The sequence below is a fragment of the Sander vitreus genome, chromosome 5 (assembly GCF_031162955.1).
Source record: "Sander vitreus isolate 19-12246 chromosome 5, sanVit1, whole genome shotgun sequence".
Lineage (NCBI taxonomy): Eukaryota > Metazoa > Chordata > Actinopteri > Perciformes > Percidae > Sander > Sander vitreus.
In genome coordinates this window covers 28,813,304-28,835,571 of record NC_135859.1, presented here as the reverse complement: position 1 = coordinate 28,835,571, position 22,268 = coordinate 28,813,304, and the positions used below count along the sequence as shown (strand labels likewise).

The following is a 22,268-nucleotide window of genomic DNA, read 5'->3' as shown; positions in this document are numbered from 1 at the left end:
GCATCACCAAAGTCAGTAAGATTCATCCTCTGGTAACCATTATTGTCAACCCATCAAATACAGTATTGGTTAGATTTGTTTATATATATACACATTTAAGTCGTTTTCCCCCAAACCTCTTTCTAAATATGCCACTGTCATTATCGGAAGTAAATCTACTCTTATTCTACTCTTAATAACTGCATTAAAACAGTACTGTGCATAAACAATGGATTGCACTAAGCCCACAAAAGAAGACCTGTATTTGCAGTAACCGAAAGAGATGCACAGCAAAAGTTCACATCTTGCACTCAAAATGTTGAAAACAAGCACTGTACCTTTACCAACAGGTTCAGTGAGACGGTCTCTGTCCAAAAACTAAGATAAACTACTAACTAATAAATCTACAGCAGTCACAAAAGTTAAATCTCGACCCAAATGTGTTTAATCATGAGCACCAATAATACAGTAGTCCATAAAGTGAGACAATGAGTCAACCTTCAGTCAGCCCTGTTGCTGTACACAAGTTATTTATGGTGCCATCACTTTCAACTCCCTGCTATCCTTCCTCTGGTGCAGCCGAAGCCGCTGTGCACGATGATAAACACAGCATTTGAGAATGACAAGTTCAATTATGGAAATTAAAGAAAAGTATACTATACATCCCGTTATTATGTTCATTCCTCTGGCTGACCATTTCTCTCCTCTTTCAGGAAACTTGAACAGTTAGTATCCAGACCAAAATAGGATGCTTGAAAATGGATTTCAAGATAGAAACAAACTTCAAAACCAGAGCATCAGAGTGTAAAATTACTTTTAGAACGAGGATTTAAAATTACAGAGCAACAGTTTGGACCATGTGTGAGAGACATGCAGAGATATCCAAATCCAGCTGAATCTACAACCTACATTATATAGTACTCATAATAATGTAAAATAATTCAGTGACAGCTCAGATGCTTTGCAAATGTGGGATTTAACATAGCATAAAAGATGCCAACACTGGCGCCTTTAAAGTACTGTGGTTAGCAAAAACAAACAAACACTCTCAAATCACAACACATTTACATACAGATGAGTTGTAGTCAACGAGGAGATTGCAGTTGAAACTTTGCCACTCATCCGAGCTGTATAGAGCCTCCTACTCTCAATGGGCAGAGCTCAATCCGAGGGGCGGGATAAACCGTTGTCTTTCAAATTCCCTATGCACTCATAGCCAACCAGAGCAACACTAGTTAATAGATTAAACTTTTGCCGTATCCAGTCGTCCATCCTTATGCCGTCCTTATGTTAAGCCCGACTCTATACACAATGTGATTGGCCTGACCAGAATTTTTTCCAGCTCGCAAGCCAACAGAGAGTTGCTAGACTGACCCTGGGTGCGTCTAGATTTCTAGGCTAAAAAAACCCATCTCACAGTGTTAGATTCCACAGTATCTTTGTGCAACTTCTTTTGAAGATGTGGTTTGTGATGTATGATTTAGTCTCCTAGATGAAAGCTTGGCATTAAATCTGGCACTGTGCTCCACCTAAGATTTATTTCTCGGAGATTTACTAATTCTGCCTGCAGCTAAAAGAGCCAATCAACTGCTTTTAAGTAACTTTTTTCTGTCATGCTACAACTTAAGCTGTTCTTGCCAAACGGTTTGTCTCATCTTTTATTGGTTAGCCTTCAGGTTGTTTGAGGTAATAACACTTAATTTGTTTGCAAAGAACAAAACGGGTGCCATTTATCTGCATCAGTAATCATTTCTGGAGGATGATAAGGATAATTTTCAGCCAAAACAACCTTAAATTGTATAATTTACTGTAGTATTTAATTTACGGATTGCATACTGCTCTTTTATTGAGGTAATGATCAATCCTTAGCGATCCAATGAGTGTTTTCAACTTTCTCACTCACGGTTCCTCAAATACCGACTATAAATAGGAAAGGATAACTTTACCCTTTACTCCAGATACTGTGAGGTATATCATTAATCAACCTATTCAGCTCACTGCAGCATGAAGTTGCCCTGAGCAGTGATTCAGGACTTCATCCTCTCGGTTCAGGACACACAATCTTTTCCTCTAAAACACAGTTCTCTTCTTTTCCCAACACTGCCCCCTAGAGTAAAAACAGATGGCTCAGATCCAGAGAGTACTGTATGTGGCTTTGTAATAAAAAAAAAATTTAAACTGCAATGGCAACAGTAGAAAAGTAGGAATATAATATGTTAGTAAATGCATGTTTCCCACACATTCAAACATTGCTCTTTGAAAATTGATACAAATAAGATAATACATTTAAAATGCTCCAATCTATCTTAAAAGTCTGGGTCCAGATTGGGACTGCAGCTGTAGATTATTTTCTATGCAGAGTAACCGCCTGAATAGTTTTATTTAATTGATTAGTCTGTTTGGGCAATACAAAGCCAAAACATTTTTACCAAAGCCTATGATTACATCTTCAAATTGCTTCTGATGTCCAACCAACAGGTCCTAAACCCAGCGATAATCCATTTACAATGACGTAAAAAAAGTAAAAGTATGTAAGTATCATCAGGAAAATGTACTTAAAGTATTAAAAGTACTCGATGCAGAATTGCAGATTTTAGAAACAATCAAAACAGTTCTGCCAATCAACTAAGTGTTTAATCGGCTAATCATTTCAACTGTGCTTGTAGGCCTCTATAATGTTGGGTCGTTTAATATTAAAACATTGTATTTTATAAACTACATGCGTTTTGTGTGCAAAAATCTTAATTTGTAAAGTAACTATAGAGGTCAGATTAATGTAGTGGAGTAAAAAGTACAATATTTCTCTCTGAAATGTAGTGGAGTAGGAGAAAGTGGCTTGAAAAGAAAAGAGTAAAGTACAAGTACTTCAAATGTGTACTTAAGTACAGTACTTGAGTAAATGTACTTTGTTACATTCTGCCACTGACCACTTTGAATCTCTCTCCCTCTCTCTCTCCCTCCCCCCCCCCCCCCCCACACATGACCTCCTCTGTCGGCCCTGCACTTGACCAAGGACAGGCTGGAGCCTCTTATTTGTTTAGTTCTCGAGTGGAGTGGCGACGGAGGGGAGCCATGGGCTGGTGAACACCACCCACCACCACCCTTAACGGGGAACCATGAGACTCAAAATGTCTCTGCAGGTTTGCCATTTGTCCTCCAGCACAGACATTTTTTTTCCCCCACTTCATGTTGCATCTCTATTAGTGCAGAGCACATTGAAAAAGTTTTATATTTTAAAAGACTAAAGTGGACCTAACATGTATACCTAATGTATAAGGTAAATGGGCTATGTTATACAAACATAAACTCAGTGGCCACTTCATTAGGTACAATCTAGTCTATATCGACAACGTTTCATTTACGGGATTGTTCCGGTGCCGCTGGAGGTTTCACCGGATGTCCCTCACCTTCCGCTTTCTTTGTGTTAGCATTCTAAACTCCGGTCGAGTCGGGAAACATCCTCCGAGCTAGAACCGACAATCAAATAATAGTCATCTTCTTTTTTTTGAGTAAAATTCTCACCACACACTCGACAGCCATTTCAATTCCAGAGCTCGCCTCCCTGATTGGTTTAAAGAAATATTAATAAACCAGAGCACGTTTTTCTCCCATCTCGGAATGCTAATCTAATATAATATAATCTAATATTCTTCCCCCTCATATTTGGAGAACAAAAGATGTTTTAGTCCAGTATAACACCACTTTTAACAATGACCTCAATAATGAAACATGTTTAACATTTCCAACCATGTCAAGAAAAACTGAACATTATAAACTTAGTATGGTAGGTTTTATGGCAGAGCTGTTTTATCGAATTGCAAAAGACTGTGCAGGTGTACCTAATAAAGTGACCACTGAGTATTGTTTGGGCAGGCCTAGGCTATAATTCAATAGCCTATAATTTCATTTCTCCATCTTCACAGACAAGGCAAAAGGAAATTAAAAAGGAACACATTTTTGTTGAGCTAAAAAAAAAAAAAAATTTGTTTATACTTGTTCTTGCATTTATCTTTGTCTCAAAATGAACAGTCACCAGATTCAACTCCAGATGAAGTCTGTAGCTGTGGTACGAGACTGTCGGTCCCAAAGGCTTTCACTTCTGTTCTCTCAACAAGGCATTGTGGGAGAAATTCCCCATTTTAAGTGCTCCCATGTTTGCTTTTGTGCCAAGTGAGCCCACTCTGCTGACCTTTTGGAGAAGGACCAATGAGATCCACTGCTACGTCCTCTGCTGCCCTTCTCCTCTGACAGCAGCCAGACAATGAACAACAAGCTAATTAAACCGATGACAGCATGAAGCAGGGAAAGCAGGCTCTTTCACCAACCTTTAACAACAGACACCAAACTGGAAGTTAAAGCCCTAAAAAACACTGACAAACAATTTGGTTAAAACATCTTTAAACAAACTACTGGTTCGTAGGGCAAAAGATGATTCACGATCTCAAAATTCACTTTAAAATGTATTCTGTGGTATTTGATGACAGCAGGGATTGACAGCTACGTGTCTGTTACCGGCAGCCTGCTGGTCAAACACATAACTATGTCAGGAATGTTTTTAGAGCCGGACAAACCATGTCTGTCTTGATTAGACTTTTTTTGTTCGGCCCGCCATAAACACTTGAGCTGCTGGACCAATTATGGTGTTAATGAGTCACGGGCCACGCTGCGCTGGATGACTGTCAGGGGAAGGTTGAGTTATGGCGGTGGGAGGGTTACACTAATGTATAAAGACGCTGCTCGGGCACCCTAAATGAGCCAAAGCTGCATAGATGTGATGGGAGGGGGGGAGCCATTTAAATGGGGGACACATTCTTTTGTAGCAATTTGTCACGCAAGCATGCAACCGGATATCTTCCATGAGTGACAACTACCGGTAATCATTATTTGTCTCATTTTGAATAGAGATTCAGCCTAGGTTATTTATTTATTTTTAAATGGAGCTCTCTTTCAAAATCAATCAGCACTCCCTCAAGAGCCAGTTCTCTATCTCTAGGGGCTGCAGGCCCAGCTGTACCATGGTCAGAGTCCTGGGAACAAAAAGACTGCCGAGCGTCACGACACCTGCCAGCCTTCAGTGGGCTTTCAACCACAAGATGAGCATGAAACCGCCTCCAAAAGATAAAATGTTTTCCATTTTATCTAAATCATTAAACAGCTTGGCTTCTGAAAGCAGTTGGTCTTTTAATTGATTAAAATCTCATGAATGACACAAACAGAAGGCAGCAACTGACAGGGGACTGAGGAACTTGTACGTATGCGAGAGAGTCCTGCTGTGCGGATTTAAACCAAGCACAATAAAAGCGATCTTAAAAATCACAATTAGAGCCGATAAAAATACTTAAAAAGCCAGTTTAAAAAGTTAAACATAGTGTCTATTCGTTCCTACGCCAACAAGCTTCTAGCACAGTTTATTTGGCTGTGCCACTTTTTGGTGTGACTGGGCCTTGATCATTTAATGGTTATGCAATTACTTCATCTAATCTTAGTGTGCTACTGTTGCTTTTATCGTAGTGTTTTCTGTAAACCTCAGGAGAAAACCGTCAATTTAAATGTGATGTGTGAAATATATTCGTCCATTCACACCACATTCCCAGCTGGCCCCGACACTGGCTGGCTTTTTTGAGCTTCTCCGTTTTCTCTCAGCTGGCCTCATTGTTTATCAATGGTAAGGTCAGGACCATACTGCTTAATGTGGTGACATCAGTGGTTTGGACTGATTAACTAGCCTCAATGTCATTTATCATCAGGGATATCACACATGCTTATCTGGGGTACTCGCCGTTATCCCTGCTCAGTCGCTGGGACGCCTTGTGATGATAAAGCAACCGAACTGCAGGGATTAAGAGTTTATTTGGCCTTGAATGCAAAAAAGGGTTATCCACAAGAACACGCCAACGGAAGTTTAAACAATCAAATTCAGTGAACAGTCAGAGGCCAAATGAGGTGACTGAAGCTCTAAGATACTCCATTTACTCCTTATTCATTCACAATTTTCCCTCTCTAAAACGCTTTTCATTGAGATGAACCTCTTCCAGAGGCAGCACCCCGAAAGAGACGAACTGAAGGATAGGGATGAGCATGTGAGAAGAAAGAAGACGAGAGAGAAAGGGAGGTATAGAGTGAGGACTAATCCCATTAGAGTGGCAGCTAAATGATTTGTTCCACTGAGAGAAGGGGAGATAAAAAGTTGTGCATGGGGAAGGAAGGGGGGATGACAGTAGTGATGAGGCACAAACCCAATCCAAAAGGAAACCCTTTTTCCTTCTCTGCCTGTTCCTCATTGACAGCGGTCAAAGCTGTCCGCACGCCACTTTATCACCAAATTTTAAAGTCTAATTTATTCCCACGGAGGGGAAGCAATGAGGAAATGTTAGAACAAAAGAGAGAGAAGAGTGGGATAGAGAGCTAGTGACACACAAAAATTCAGCTCTCAAACCATGATGCACCATGACCCACAAAAGATTAAAAAAAAAAAAACATTTATTTAATATATATATATATATATTCAATCGATTAAAATTTTTTATCTAATTAATTACATACTCTGATTAATTAATCGAAATTAATCGCATACATAATCAACGGTGCCTGAACCGATACTTTTTAAGAAAGTAAAAAAATTATTAATTAAATGATTTAATAATAATGTATAACAATAACTTATTTCACTAGTAAATTGCTGTTGAACGACAAAAACAACAACAACCAGATAGGAAAAGGACATTTACAATAACTTCAAATGCACCACCGTCTGTGTTGTTTCTCCGACGGCAGCTGCAGATTGTTACATACCGGTGTTGAATCCTCTACAGTAAAACACAGTCACACTTTACACCGTTTAGCGTTAGCTGTCAGCATTGTAACCGTGTTTAATCCAGCTACTAGCTAGCGGTAGGCTAATGTTAGCTGCTGTTGAGTATTGTGTTAACTAGCGTCACATGCAGCGGTGTTTGTGTTTCCTGTAACGTCCGTTTCAGAGCATCAGAGAGAAGCGCAGACATATTAGTGGCACCAGATTTTCGTCTGGTGCAAATGTCAATATGGAATGGATTAATCTGCGTTAATTTTGTAACGCGTTATTCTCTCTCTCTCTCTCACTCAAAGGTTTAATAACCAGCCTTGCACATGGAAGAACACTGAAGCACCTCACACTCAAACAATCTCGGGAGAGGTGTGACAGCCTGACTGACACTTGGGGCAGTTTCCATTCTCCAAGAATGACAACAAAGAAACTTCCCTTCTTCAGACGGTAAACTTAAACAGCTTTAGGAAGTTGTTAAATAGCAAATGGGTGTTTGGTGGAGAGCAAACGAGCTACTACAGGTGAAAAAAAGACAACAGAAAGACTGTGTTAAAGAAAGTTTGGACAGAACAGACAGACATCACCTTGGGTACTGAGAAAATGTAAATGCCACTAACATTTTATAGACAAAACAAGTTGTAGCCCTAATTATAGAACTTTTACAACTTCAGTGCACTTTTGTGTTATACCAACAGGGACTACAGAGCAAGTAATGGACATTTGACAGGGCCATGGACATGAAAATGTTACCTCTTCATCGATTTTTACTTCAGTTGCAACAGCAACAGTGAAGATTTGTACACAAAACTTGTATACAACATGAAAAGCTTTGCTCCGGTACCTTCTGTCTGAGTTAAAAAATAAAAGTGAGGATTCTCAGCCGTCGACGAGCAGAGAAAGCTGACTGATGACTTCCGTGTCATCCTTTTCATTATCTTGGTCTTAGCTCGGGGTCACAAGGTCATAGGCTACGAAAACAGTAGCATGCCTTCATACGTATAATGCAACACATTGTATTGTGTTGGCAGTAAAAAAGGGGTGAGGAGGAGGGGTGGGGGTGTCTTCCCAGTGAGAGTCATCCTGGTTGACAATAGCAATAACATTCCTCTGGAAACACTGTGGCATTATGGCTGCTGGGAGGATCCCCACTTCCACCAAAACTAAGGGATTAACTCCCGGAGTATTCTGGGAATTTTCACTGTCACCTTTGGGAATGATTCAGAGGGGAGGGGGGGGGGCGAACAACATATCTTTCAGTGCTGTCAAAATAATTCAGGATCACTTTAATCACTCATAAAACTCATGTTTTGGTAGGCGGAGATGTTTTGTATTGACAGCTCTAAACGGGGACCAAATATTCCCACATTAAAACTAAATGTGCTGCATCTGTTGCTATCTAATATGTTTAAATAACGTTTTGTATTTTAGACAGACAGTCTAAGTGCCTTCATTTTCTTTTTGGCTTGCTAAAGACAGATTGTTAGTTTGGCCGCATGCGTTTCCCCAAAATAACTGTAGAGTATTCACTTGGCAAAGCTTTAAGTAGCAGATCAAAATTATATATTTGCTTTAGTGACCAAATGGGAAAACAAGTCACTGCAATAATGGAAGCAGTTTTTTGGACCTGCATAGAAAACTACTGTTTAAACAATGCAAGATATGTAACTGATGCACCCAGGTGAATACGAAAGAGGTTAATTATAAAGTTGCCATTTTGTCACGTAACTTAAAACAAGAGGGAGTAAAGGTTTCATCGTACAAAGAGCTACGGTCATGAGGATCCAAGCAATAAGAATAGTGTAGTTTTACGTTAATTAGATGATGTGCTGGATGTACACAAATCACTTTTGATTTGTGTACTTCATGTATACAAATGCTGCTCCACATCCATCAATCAGTTCAGTAGTGGTAACTAAAAAAAGCCAAACACACAGGAGCCTCCCAACCGGTACATGTACTGTGCAGTATTATGGTTTAAATCGGAGGGTGTCCTGTGGTAAAAGATGCATAACAAGCAACTTTTTCATTTCTCTCAGCATTTTATTTATATACACACACACACACACACACACACACACACACCTTGTCCGTTAATTTAAGCTTTTATAGTCAACTACAGAAGTTGCGTTTTTGAGAAACATACTGCCCATCTTTCAACTAAACTTTATTTGGATTTTGCAGGGTGAAAATATTTTAGCTTAGAAATAGTAATATTTAGGCTGGCTTATGTGAGGCCTTGTAATCATACAGCCTGAGTGTGGAGACTATTACCTAGCATTTCATTTGAGAACCCAAAACTCTGTTGTAAGTTTAAACATCATTTCTAAAAATTGGCTTAGATCATCCAGATCAGTCTCATTATTAAGTCAACGTCACTAACCGTCTCCAATAAACAGACACATGCTGCCCAGAAGGCACTGTCCATGAACAAATATTGACTTAAGGGGTGACCCGTGCTCTGCTATTATTTCAGCGACGCTGAAAAGCAGGAATAATCAGCGTTTGCAGGTGGAGAGGTTTGACGGCAGATGTTACTGAATATGCAAAACAGCTAGACGAGACAGGAAGGGAGGGTTGCTGTATCAACAATGAACAACAGATAAATGGGTCAAATGTATTTATTTTATCTGGAAACATTAAACCGCCATTCCTGTTTTTTTTTTTTTTTTTTTTTAAATGTCCTCTAAATATGAGCTCAATTGAATAGTTATACTCATTCATTGTATGTCAATGTCCTCATCACTGCAAAATATTGAAATTATTATTTCTTTAAATTATTCAGGGTTTTAATTTTCAGAGCAGTCAACCGGAGACAATTCCACAAACCAACCACTCTGTTGGCCTTTGTCACCATACCATCATACATACCATCATATGGTATGTATAATGGTCATACCATCATACAATACCATCCACTTTGTATAGTTTAAAATATCAAACCATCTCAGCATATTTATATATATATATATATATATATATATATATATATATATATATATATATATATATATATATATATATATATATATATATATATATATATATATGTTACAGTAAGAAACCCAGTTTACAGAGAGCACATTTAACAAGAAGAAAGTAGCTCATGTTGGTCAACTTGTGGAAATCTCAGTTCCAGCAGGTCAAAGAAATATCACATGAAAAAAGGTTAGTTAGTGGCCGGGTTGATTCAGTGGGTAGAGCAGGCGCACGTATACTGAGAAGTTTATGCCTTGACGCAGAGGTCCAGGGTTCGAATCCGACCTGTGACGATTTCCTGCATGCCTTCCACCTCTCTCTCTCCCCCCTTTCTCACCTAGCTGTCCTGTCAAAATTAAAAAGCGGAAAAGCCCAAATAATCTTTAAATAAAAATTTTTTTTTTTAAAAAGGTTAGCAAGGTAACATTCTGTTGCAGTGTTAGAACTACAAATTAAACTGCTGCATTATGTTTTAACAAGTCAAAACCCAGACCTGTGTTATTAAAAGAAAGAGCACTATCTCTAATTTGAATAAACAAAACAGGCTGACTTTCAACAGCCTGTTTAACCTGTCCAACACGATCAAATGTGCTCATGACTCCTGGGATAACTACCCATATACAGCGGTAAGACTTTCCAGTAAATAAAAGGCTACATCTCTCAATAAAAAGAAACAATGCCTACATAAGATAACTATAACACTGTATATGAACCAATAAACATAATACAACTCGTCACAATTACGTTAGTGCTTTGATGAACACACAAAAACTAATTTTGAGTAAAATTACGACCCACATGCAGCAGATATCTTCAAATCAACATTAGTTTAAATCTAGGGCTGGGCGATATGGAGAAAATCAAATATCACGATATTTTTTGACCAAATACCTCGATATCGATACCACAACGATATTGTAGTGTTGACTATTGGTGCTTTCACAAAACATTTACACAATGAGATTTTTGATAAATAATCATCAGTAATGTGGACATAACTACTAAGTGGGTAAAGGAAAATAATAGTTACAACAGTCTGGTGTGTTCAGAAAATGACATCACTTTATTGTAATGCAGACTTAAAACTAAAGACCAAAAGACTAAAAACCAGGAAAAGACAACACTTATGCCACATTACTATATCCAAAATCTAAGCCCCTCAAGGGTCAACCACTGCAACAATGACCAACAACATACAAACACACAATGTATACATACAAGTGAAGTGTGTCTTGAAGTTATGAACAAATACAAAAGGAATAAATACTGAATGGGAAATTAAATATATCTTTATGAAGGAAAAAAAAAAAAAAAAAGTTAAAATTTCTCTGATTCCAGCTACTTAAATGTGAATATTTTCTAGTTTCCTTACTCCTCTATGACACTGGTTCTCTGGTTGTGGACAAAACAAGACATTGGAGCACGTTGTCTGGGGCTTTGGAAAACACTGATCAACATTGAAAGGCTTGTATCATGTGGACGCGCAGACAGTTTTGTTGTCAATTCCTCATGGGGGGGCGGCAGAAACTACGCACTATAGCTTTAAACATTAATCAGCAACAAAAATAAAATTGGTAGTTGCAGCCCTACACATTACAAAGTTTACTAATGAAATAGTGTCCTATATAAAGTAAAACTTGCAGGAGGCAGGATATAACGCAGACCGCGATCACGTAGCCGGTTTGTAATGTGGTCATAAACAACCGAGTCTCTTTCAAAAACGCCTTGAATTTGTCCGACAATTTCGGCGTCAGTCCTTACCGACAGAAGTTCAAGATTTGTCTTCTCTCTCATTCGTTGCCGTCTTTGTGGAATCTTCTTCTTCGCTCTTGTTGATTGTTTAGATCCTGTGGCGCCAGCCACATGATAGAAATGTCATCAACATGCCCGCCCGCTCGCTCGCTCGCTGTGAATTCTCTCGACGACTGGCTGGGCTCAATCGCACATTACACAGACAGGGAGATGAACGTTTAGGGAGCAGCAGCCCAGGCCCACGCTGGAACACGGCAGGCAGACAATCGCAGTAGAATATTTGGAATATTCATTGACTGCCTTAGTAGGCATCTACAGCAGAACTTCTGTTAACCTCTTTCGTCAAGTACAAATCCAGCTTTACTCAACCAGTTTAGATTGCAGTATGGATTAAAAATGAACCCAAATTTATTCCGTTAAACACACGAGACTGATGACTGGAAAAAGCGGCTGAAATTTGTACAGTGTAGTTGTGAATGAGTGAGTGAATACAGCTCTTAAGTCTCAGAGGGGAGAAACCAATCACTTGAGCTAAAAAAGCTACATGCTGCAGCTATTTACAGAAAAACGGTTTTACAATTCGTGTAACAACTTGCCTCATAAATGCCCATCCTTCGATCACAGACGCCTAGCAGAGGAAGCGACCTCGGGCTCGACACTCCTCAGAGGGGGAACATGTGATAGGTCAGGGAACCCGTGGACATCGTTGCCAGGGTGATCTGCCCCTCACTTTGTGGAAACTGAAACCTGAGAGAGGGCGCAGGGCCATTGTCAAGCCGACTTCACCACAGCACGGTGACGAGGAGTAAAAAGTCACACGACCAAACACTGTGGACATATTTCACTTTACCAACAGCAGCACATTTTTGTGAATTAGTAAGTAGTTTGAGTAAAGTGAATACATAAAACAAAAACATTTATCACGCTTAACAGCAAATCATAAGTCCCTCTATCATCTGTGTTGATTACTGAACACAAGTATTTGCTCACTATAATTAACGTGGGATGTTGAAATGCAGCCTCATATTAAAAACGCTCCCCATGTGGTGTGCTGCTGACAGCAGGCCTTCATGTGCACAGAAGCTTTAACCACAGCAGATAAGATCAATGGTGTCACCAGGAAGTCAATCTCCACTGTAAACAAAGCCCCACTGACCACAAGAGGAAATAATTTACTGCTGCAGTTTAACAATTTACTGAGAAACGCCCGACCTTCTTTCGGGAAGATGTTTATACATCAAATCAAAGGCATTTGGCCATAGACCTTTAACTGGGAAAATAGCTTTGCTTCTGATTTAAGGACCACTGAAAAGTGTTGTCTTCACCTGACTGTAAATTTGTTACATGACCGGTGGAAATTAGACATTTACTTTAATTAGAGGAAAGGTTCTTGGCTTTCTCATGCCTTCATTTCAAATTTAAAGAGTATGATGACAACTTCTTAAAACAGCATAAAAGTGTTCACTCTAACTAATTGGAAGTCTCATTTCCAAAATGTAAAATGACTCCTTATCATGATGCATTTTCACAGCTGGGCGATATGGAGAAAATCAAATATCCCGATATTTTTTGACCAAATACCTCAATATCTATACTGTGGCGATATTGTAGGGTTGACAATTGGTGCTTTCACAAAATACGCACACAATGATATTTTTGATAAATAATCATCAGTTTTGTTGATATAACAACTATGTGGATAAAGGCAAATAATGGAACAGCTAGAACAGTGTGGTGTGTTCAGAAAATTACATCACTCTACTGTAGAGATGGTCCGATACCATTTTTTGCTTCCCGATACCGATTCTGATACCTGAACTTGCGTATCGGCCGATACCGAGTACCGATCCAATACCTGTGTGTCATATATTTTATTATGTTTTAAGAACTGTATACTACTATCCCTGTATGGATGTGATATTATTTCTATCTTTGTTGTCGGTCTGGCTCAAGATAAACTCTTTGTGAAACATGAATGCCACAGAACGTTCTTTTATTCTGCAGTTTGACAGATGTCAGTTTTAACGGAAAAAGAACATAAATAAACTACTTTAACGTATTTTTTCTTTAGGGCTTTATTACGCGGTATCGGATCGGTGCATAAACTCCAGTACTTCCCGATACCAACGTTTTAGGCAGTATCGGAGCCGATACTGGTATCGAAACATCTCTACTCTACTGTAATGCAGCCTTTAAAACCAGGAAAAGACAACACTTGTGTCATATTAGGATATTACGATATCCAAAATTTAAGACGCTATCTAGCCTCATATCGAAATATAATATCAATATATTGCCCAGCCCTAAAGTAGAATTAAAATGTCATGATTACCACAATTTCCACAAGGACGTAGACTTTCTGCCCTAGTTGGCAGCTTGCAATTACTGTAAATCTGATATAACATGACCACTGCATAACCCAGTACACACCAAGAGACCCGTTAGCGGTTGCTTGATAAGCATCGTCACGGTGAGCATTGTAACATGCCGACGTTAGCATTTAGCTCAAAGCACTGCCTCACAAAACCGCTAGCATGGCTGGAGATTCTTAGGACACAGACTACTGAGCAAGTTTCTTTCGTCTCATGTATCTGCAGAACCTATGGACGTGTTCGTGGTCAGCTTACGTATGCGGTGCGTTAAAGCACAACTTCTCAGGATGAGAGGCATCGGTCTTTATCAGTACTACTACTTCTGTGATAAACTGGTTACTGGATTGGTCTCAGGTCACTATCACAACCTTTTAGTTTGGGTCATTTGGTCCCGACCAACTTTTATTTCTGGTCCGTTTTTTGTTAACACTGACTTTTCACAAGCAAACCGAGAGGAGTAAACATGAAGTCATATGGACTGGTGTCAAAGAAATAAAAGTATGAGCTTTTTTTATTGTCCAAATTGCAGTTCAACCACACGTTATGGATAATAACGAACAGGTAGAAACAGGATGAAAAGGAGGTGTCTTGTGGTTTATAATTGTAGTTTAGCTTCTGAGCTCCAGCTAAAATCATATATCTACCATCATAAAATCCTGTGGTTGGTCCATTTTGCTTTCCTGCCACAAACAAACAGCACCAGAGTCTACTTGGGAACAGACTGAGGCCACATGAAAAAGGTGTCTCTTGGTCTGGCCGTTTTGTCAAAACTAGAGCTCAACTGACAGCTTTACCACCAGTCTGAACACACTGAACCAACAAGGCAAACACTCCAGAGTTTTGCTTGAACCATAACAAACAGGTCAGGTGTGAAAGCCCCAACAGAACAAGTAATATCGGCCAGTGTTTGTTTAAAAAGGCCACAATATAGTCATTTTTGCATAGGCAAAGAGGTGGAGCCCCAGCCAGCAATACGGTCAGAGTGACTGGATCTTCACTGGGAATGTGAAAAGTAGCAGCTATAGACAAAACAGACAGCCCGCCCCCCCCCCCAAAAAAAAAAGTTCACACCATCCCACAGGTATTCTGATGTGGCTCTGGCTCATCAGTATTTTCCCCAACATTATACAAAGTCGGAACAATACTAACAGCAAGTTTGATGTTATTCCATTTAACAAGCTAGTATGAGTAAAACCCTACAACTGCAGAAAAAGCTACTTGATAATCTTATGAAAGAAGAAACAATGGCACACCATTTAGATGCAATACATGCATTTTTTTTCCTGGGTTCTCTGGAAGTTTGTTATCTTCTGCATGGAGACAAAGCTCTCAAAATGTAGACATCTACAGAAAACAATGCAACAATTGTATTAGCAACCGTTGACTTCAAAACACACTTTGCACTCACCCTCCTCACGTCTTAAAAGTCTCAAAGTTATTGTGTGAATGCATTTCCCCTCAGCTGCACCTCACGCAGACAGCTCCCAGTACAACTAGAGAGAAAACATCCCAGAGAGAAATTGGGGATTAACATGGAGACGTCACCCGACGCTGTCTCACATGGCAGAGCACGGGCCAATCACAACACAGCCGCTCAGACACCAAACACACACACAGTAACCTGACAATACCAGCCAGTGAGGGAGACTGTAACGTGAGCAGCCTGGTGACCAGTGGGCCGAGACTCTGGGGTTCTCTCAGCCGTAAACAGTGGCATCCCTGGCAGGAGACAAATTCAACAGCTCTATCTGTGGTGTGGAGGATAATGAAAGTGTGGAGGAATTGTGGGCGTTTCCATTAGCCCTTGGGTATTATGTCTACTCTTTCAATTAAAAAAGGCACCACAGATTCACCTACGTATAGGCTCAAATGATATACACAAGCTGATTAATCAAACCATCACATTCTCAACCCAACAGCAGAAGGTGAGCGCTCTATCCAGAGTAATCTTTGTCTCTTACATCTCTTGCGCGTTTTGACCAATTCAGACTGGTTGAAGCCAGACTGAGCACCTTTTGAAAGAAAAAACAAAACAAAACAGAATCTCGGTCTTGGTAATGCACCCATGTTTAATTAAATAAAACTCAGGTGAATTTCTGCTGCAACAGAACATGGTACTTTTGGTAAACAATTTGAGTATGCCACCCGTTTACGGCTGTTTAGCTCTCCTGATAAGAGTTCTGCCTAAATTGAATCAGATTTCCTGTGTAAGGCTTCAACTTGACAGGCAGAGTCTGTGCATGCCTGCATAGCTGAGGGATTATCACAGTATCAATTGAGCCCTGAATTCTTTTTGCACCTGCATTGTCCTGCTTAGCGTACAAGAACCGGGCGGGATCTTTCACTACTCCCTTTTTCCGACGACTTACCTTGTATTCACAAGTAGTTCTGAAGAGATAATAAGCTGAGGGAAAACTCAGCTTCTACTCAACTGACACTTCCTTCGGATATAGGCAGCTGCGGAAGTTTTGTAAATACAAATTGCTGATTGTGACTAGGTCTGTGACTAGGTCTGCACAATTCATCTTTTTTTCCAGTTAGTTGAAAGAGTAACACTAGAAAACTGCACTTTAAAATGTAACTATCCCTTCTTTATAGTTGCCTTTGGTGTTCAAGTAAATGTTCAATTTGCTCTATAAAAGTATGTTGTATGTAAATTATTCCTGTCATTTTTTTAATTCAACAAGCTATTTGTTGTATTTTAGCAGTATACTAAAAGCAGCAGAAAGGCAGAACTGAGTACACTCTAATATCGGTTTATTTATTGCAAGTAATATCGTTATTGCAATACACTGGCATATTTTCCTCATATCATGCAGCTGTAATCTGTACAATTCCAACACACAGTAATTACATCCGGTCCAATGTCGGTAAGTATTTTGTGTTAACATGTTGGATAAACCACATGCCAGAGAGTTTGGTTAAGTGTTTTCCAGCCATTGTTTTTTTATGAAAGGCAGGTCAAAATAATATCTACTATCCAAACAACTTCGTAGGTATTAAAAGGTATCAGGTATGCAAAAGTTGGGGAAATGACTCAAGAGAAACAAAAAGAAATCCTCATTTAAACTAAATTCATTTGCAAAGGGCAGATTTCCAATTATCCCAATCGATTGACTCTGATGCAAAGAGCACATGATGTCTGGGAGGAGGCATGAATGAAAGAAAAAGGGATTAACATACCAGGAAACAAAACATCTTTGTGAAACACACGTCAAGGTTTAGCTAGGTTTTAATCCTGACTACACAGAAAAAATACCTTCCCTCATTCATGTTCACCCTGACAATATTCCTTTCAACAGAAATCTCAAACACAAGTTGAAGCATGCAGTACTGAATCATCTGAGAATTCTCTAAATGGTTAAAACGTCTAGATCTTCGCATATATTCCTATCCAGGTCACAAGGAGGGATCATTACAGTCAAGAATATTGTGATATTTAATGCGACAGTTTGTGAGCTTAGAGTTTTGCACAACGTCCACGACCTCAACAGATGCCACTGACGGGGACTTCAGCTCTCCAGGCCTTAAAGGCAAAAGAGGTTATCAAGTCTACCAGCAAGATGATAGCTTTCTCTGAGTAAGCCATTTTTGGACACAAAGAAGCACCAGACCCATTTAACAAACCAGAGTGAAAGTAGAGTAGTTTTTTTGGTTTGTCTTATTGTATTACACGATATTACACTAACAACATCATACAAGTCTATAACCACATAGCGGCCCTGTGGGTGGATGAAAATACACTTATTCTGTTAACTTGCTGAGAGTAAAGGCCCTGACACACCAACCAGTCGGCTCCCCGAGGTCCAAAACGTGCCTCAGAACACACTGAGGCGACGCTGACTTAAGCATACGTGCGTGCGCGAAACATAATACGTCTCCATAGCAGCAGGCGGCGCTGCTCTGTATTGTTTCCATTAACAGTCTGATTATTTCGAAAATGAAAACCGGCAGCTGATTGGACGAACGCGCCACGTGGTTCTTTTTTTCTCCGGCAATTCACAGCCAGTCTGTCATGGCGGCTTGTTCAGAATACGATCTCATATTGTACTAAAATAGTTCACCGAAACGTGTTTCTGAAAACATTTTAAGCGAGAAATAGACCATGCAGTTTCTGAATCTTTCTTCATTTCAGATCAACAAAAGGTCAGTTTAAAAGATTTTCATCAGATTTTGAGCGGCATATCCGCTCCCCATTTCCAGGCGAGTCCCGACTGCCCTGTCTCCAGACTGAACATGTCGGGTCGGCCCAAACGAAGGCCGACGGCTCCTCGGACGGACGACGGCACGGGACACGCCGAACAGACTCGAGTCACCGACCTCGCCAGACGGTCCGACGGCCGATTATCGGGCTGGTGTGTCTCCTCTATAAGATGAAAAGATTGATACAACTCACATGTCTGTACTCTGTGTAAATGTGATGCTACAGCCAGAAGCCAGGTATCTTAGTTCAGCATAATGACTGGAAACAGAGGGAAACGTTTAGCCTGGCACAACAAAATCTGCCTAACAGCACCTATAAAACTCACTAATTAACACGCAATTAACATGCGAAAACATGTAGTTGAAAATGATAAATCTCTGCTTTACGGGTTATCTGCCACACTATTTCTTGGCTGGGACAAGTAACTTCCTGGAGTTTCTGCTGGTTGTCCCGACCAAAATATTGTCCGTTACATAATCTCCCCAACAATGCTGGTTGTGAACTAGTTAACGTGCATGTTGAGATTTCTTTGGACTTAAGTGTGGGCTGAGCATCTGTACTATGTAGGACCTTACACAAACTTTACATTACAAGTCAAAGAATGGGAAACCTTTTGAACGATTTTTCTATGTGAACAATGTCCAGTGATCAAGCATTCAAATTGATGTTTACACACTGCCATAACTCAAAATAAGCTCCACATCTGACCTTTACATCAAAATTACACACTGTCACTCAAATGTTTGTATAATATTTCTATTCCATTTACTATTTGTGATCAATGAGAATGAAAACGCCAACACAAATGTCTCCCAATCCATCTCTGACTCTCGTTAAGCCTCTAAACTCCAGCAAGCACCGATTTAAAACGATTTTCAAGCAGTTCTGCCAAAGCTTTGATCACTCCAATAATGACTTCCTTGCAAATTTGCAAACAGTGCGGAGTTGTGGCCTGGCAGCTGCCCCAGGGCCCTGGAAATCTTTTAGGAGGATTCCCTGAAACTTTGCTTTTTTTTTCTTCTTTTTATTCTCCATGTAAAATCTGATGTGCTGGCCTTGTTGTTTTAGCTTTTGCAGGTTTATAACTAGAGGCTACTTATGTACAATCTAATCTGAATCTTCACAGATTTAGCTTTCATCAACTATGTAGCCTACTTTGTTTATTACAATTCTCAGTGAGGTTTGGTTTTTGCAGGGGAGCTCTAATGATTCGTTTCAGTAGATCAACTATTCAATGTAGGTTTGATCTTGTAATAACAGGGCAGTCCCTGAGGCTCATGTAGGTCTTCATCCCACACTTAAGATCTGAACAGCTGTAACAACTCCCTTCACCTTCCCAGTCAAACACTAACACCAGTAAGAGTGGAGTACAGAATAAAACAGCTTAAAGCAGCCAAAGAAAAAAGGTATTTTAAGCACTAAAACATGCAAGAGAAGCACAAATGGGACAGAAGCATGCACATGTTTTCGACCAAAACTAAAATTACAACCCAGCACCCCCGCCACATAAAATTATAGAGAAAACACCACGGCAAGTATTCCACAAAAACTGCTCAGCTGCAAGAAAAGCAGGGCCAGATTTGGCGTGCAACCCGCTCAGACGAGGCAGTGGAGTGGAAGTCATTTTCTCTCAACAAAACACTGGAAGGATGGGAGTCATAATCACAGGGAGGTGGAGGCTGAAGGGGGTGACACGTCTGAGCAGCAGAGGCCCAGCTTTGATCATGTGGACAGAAGGGTCGTCTCACTAAGGTGTTAATTGAGAGACCTCTGCCATATGTCCACAAAGGCTGACTGACCAACCCTGATGATGTGTACACAGAGCGCCGCTAAGCCTGATGTACCAACCGACGCCAGGCTGTGCTTCCACCCGATCTGCTTATGTGTTAAGGGGAAACCAGTGAGAGGCTGTGGAATGCTCTGGGTGTTGCTGGAGGACATGCACAATGTACACATTTAACACTAAGCGTGTTACAGTACGAACAAGCTCAGAAATGTCAGTAAAATAAGCAAGAGATGCATACGCTGCCCACACACTAAAATCAATGTGATGCGTTTATGCTAATAAACAGAGCATTAATTAGCTCTAAGAAATACTTTCCTTAAGTGGCAGTAATGAGCATTTTAATTATTAAAACTAACGTAACACCTATGTCTGAATGTAAAAAGAAAATCTTTAACAGATAGATGGAGTCAGCAATGTTAGAAAATGGCTTATTGAACTCATTGTCTTCAGATGTGGTGGTAAAAAGACTTTCCATGTATTGTTTTCAAGTTATTGAGTCTTAAGAATGTGCAGACACATGCAGAGACAGACAACATGTTGAAGACATAATGTCCTGTATACGGTGTAGCACGGTGGCAGCACAAAACAATACTGAGCTGCTGGACGCAGTGTCCAAAACAAACTTTTTCGCTCTACTGCAGGAGGACCGGCAGGCTAAAAAAAAAAAACATAAATTGCCAGTTTATTAAGTACTTAGCTAACCTACATGACATATCAAGATCAGGAGAATGGGTATTTAAATTATTTTGTAATGAGTTACATGTTAATGTTATCATGGCTAAACAAAACAATAAACTATTGGCATACATTAAGACTGATATACAACAAAAAGCAGACAAATTGTCTTAAACCGATTGAATCATAATTGGAGGTGAACACCTGTAAAAACTAAATGTATTTATTGATTTTAAAATCGACTGTACAAAAGAATACCAGGTTCACCAAAGCCACGGCAGGTTGGTACTTTTATGTCTGAAGGAAAGCTTTGTTTGGTCTCCTTCGATGAAAGCACTGTTTGTAATCTCTATTCTTATTATACAAAAGTGTAGACAAATGGATTCAGGGATATGCCAAAAGTGCCACACTGGAAGCCGAAGAATTTCATTAAACCGATGTCACAGGGCTCATATTCTTCCCGTTGACATATCAATGAATTGCTTTATCTCTAAAGAAAAGTGGGAAAGCCTCAGAGCCCTGTAGAAGATGAAGAGCCCTGCATTTGACCCCAGCAATTCACCAGCACAATAGGGACCACCACCCAGGTCTATATCCCTACTATTATTTTCCTAAAATGCTTTAGCAGAGCCTTCATCTGCCTGCTTCAACCTCTGGCAGTAAGAAATAGGTAATGGCGTGCCAAATCTGAAGAGGAGAAGAATAAATGCTGCTGTATGGTTTGGAGACTGGATATGACCAACAACACTGTGGAACATTTCAAAGTTGATGACAGTGCCTTTCAACAGCCCATAAAGACACAATGAAAATGAGTATAGTTAAAAAGGAAATAATTATTCTTTTAGAGGCTTGAGGTGAGGGTGTTTGGGGCGTCCAAATCCTGATTTAAGCTTTTAAATGCATGGCAAAGATGAGTCAGTATGGGTCATATAATGGTGAGGGATTACTAAAACCACATGAGAGATATGGGTCAGTGTATGCGAACTGTTTTAAAAAGCAAAATCATCAAATGAGACACCACAATAAGGCTCACAAGTTCAATCTTGAATAAATAAAAATACTTTTCCGCACGCACCACGTTTCCGTGCACTTGGAGCTCAAAGTTCAACCCCATAGGTTATATGCAGCATACTTTCAGCACTTCCATGAGACCTGTCTGGCGGGAACAAGCTTTGTTTGGCCTAAATTAAAAACACCAGATTACCAAAACGAGCAGGTACAGCAAACACCATATGACTTTAAACATAATCCTGCTTAACCAGCAGCGCTTCATTGGATTGTCTGGTCGCTGCAGGGCCACCTGACCCAGAATGTGCATCGAAGACACAAATCCAAGTTGCCCAAGAAAAGCCTTGTGCATGCTTTTATACGTACACAAATATCATCAAAAGCTTAAATACTTTCAGGACGATAACGTTAATAGCCTATATCAGAAGCTCTCTATGACCGCAAAGCGTTTAACTTACCCGACGCCAAGTCTCCACACGCTGTTTCTGGACATGCAACTCCTCCTCTCTGTTAACTCAACTGATTGTCCTCATTTGGGGTTAAGTTGTTGAAGGGTAAGTCGTCCGGTTGAGGTAGTAACTTATCGTCAAACTTCTACAAGATTATAGCCTACTTTAGCCCCGTGGCACACGGTACGTCCCGTATGCAGCAGCAGCAGCAGCAGCAGCAGCAGCCTCTTTGTACTGGTCCGCCTCAGCAGCAAGTTGCTTACCC

At 40.0% G+C, this 22,268-nt stretch overlaps 1 protein-coding gene across 2 annotated transcripts in view; it reads right to left on the bottom strand.

Moving 5' to 3' along the window:
• Positions 1-22,255, bottom strand: part of kank1a (KN motif and ankyrin repeat domains 1a) — a 61,280-nt gene extending 39,025 nt beyond the window's left edge. Inside the window, exon 1 of one of the 2 annotated variants that reach the window (XM_078251392.1) lies at positions 22,013-22,255. The gene's annotated coding sequence lies outside the window, so the exon portion shown is untranslated. Of the gene's footprint in view, positions 1-15,289; positions 15,398-22,012 lie in introns of those variants that run through there. The other variant, XM_078251391.1, reaches the window with a different exon arrangement.
• Positions 22,256-22,268: the final 13 nt, after the last annotated feature.